This window comes from Sinocyclocheilus rhinocerous, unplaced genomic scaffold, assembly GCF_001515625.1.
Source record: "Sinocyclocheilus rhinocerous isolate Xijiao unplaced genomic scaffold, SAMN03320098_v1.1 C36454115, whole genome shotgun sequence".
Lineage (NCBI taxonomy): Eukaryota > Metazoa > Chordata > Actinopteri > Cypriniformes > Cyprinidae > Sinocyclocheilus > Sinocyclocheilus rhinocerous.
Window position 1 is genome coordinate 1 of NW_015781331.1, and position 1152 is coordinate 1152.

General features: G+C 37.8%; 1 long non-coding RNA gene across 1 annotated transcript; it reads right to left on the reverse strand.

Annotated features, from left to right (window-relative positions):
• Positions 1 to 6: 6 nt before the first annotated feature.
• On the reverse strand, positions 7 to 1144 carry LOC107736046 (uncharacterized). Its single transcript, XR_001639575.1, has 3 exons — positions 1069 to 1144; positions 210 to 385; positions 7 to 121 (listed from the first exon to the last, which is right to left on the reverse strand). It is a non-coding gene; the product is annotated as an uncharacterized LOC107736046 (long non-coding RNA).
• Positions 1145 to 1152: the final 8 nt, after the last annotated feature.

Genomic DNA, 1152 nt, shown 5'->3' on the forward strand with positions numbered 1-1152 from the left:
AACAGTTTAGGGTAGACGATGGTGAACATGGGCTGACTGCAGCGGTGACAATGACCCAGAGGCCACTGGACCACATCTAGCAGACTCTTGGGCAACAGGAATGGTGTCAGGAACTTCACATCTGCACACAAGATGGGAGAACGTGAGAACATTTAGGTTGGTGAAGGTGAAGGAACCTGATGCTTTATCGGTTTGTTTGCGACTCTTACCCTTACTGGTCCTGTTGTAGGCCACATGTAGGACTCTGCATGCCAGCTCTTCCAGAGGCAACACATGGTCAGTCTCAGAGCCGATGGTCTTCAGTTCAGAGGGCAGAGGAACAGTCACATCTCCCAGTGTCAGACAGAGCTGCTTCACGTCAGAGATCTGCGCAGCTAGACCACATCTGTGCATGCAGACAGATAAATAACATCAAGTGAACAGGCTGAAAAAGCCAGGAAACAACCACACCAACTACCATGAAAAGCTATATATATATACAGCCAAATCAGCAACTGTGATACTTTGTGTAACTGACTTATAATTTCGGAACTCTAATTGTCTTGTACTGAATCAATTTGATTCTTTATTTCTGGGCTATATATGATCTGAGAAGAATAACATGTAACATTTTAAATTTTGCAATTTAAACTTTAAAATGGGGGGAAAATGAACTGACAGCTTTCATTCAAAAAGACAGATGAAAACATCACCAAACACACTACATAAAAGGCACAGCTAAATCTGCCATTTATTATAATTGGTTTATGTGAATATTGTTTTAGGTTCACTTAAATAAATATTTTTTAATGTTCTGTAATTGTTACTAAATGACAAATAAAAACAATGTTAAATTGATCATTTGTTTATGTTGTTTCCACATTAACTTTCAACAATTAGTTTTTCCACACAAAGATTCAAGAGAAAATATATTTATGATTACACATTTTAAAATTCTAGGTGTGATTTATCATGATTAATTACAGAAATACGTGCAAGTGATTCGTTTATTTATAATTACTTCATAGTAATTTTTAAAACAAAGTTTGGAGTTCGATAGCATTCTGCGATGACAGAAAACTCACTCACCCACTGCAGCCGATGACTTTGTTATAAAGATATGACGGTAGTCCCTTCAGATGAGCGTTGTTGTCCACAAAGACAAACTGCAGC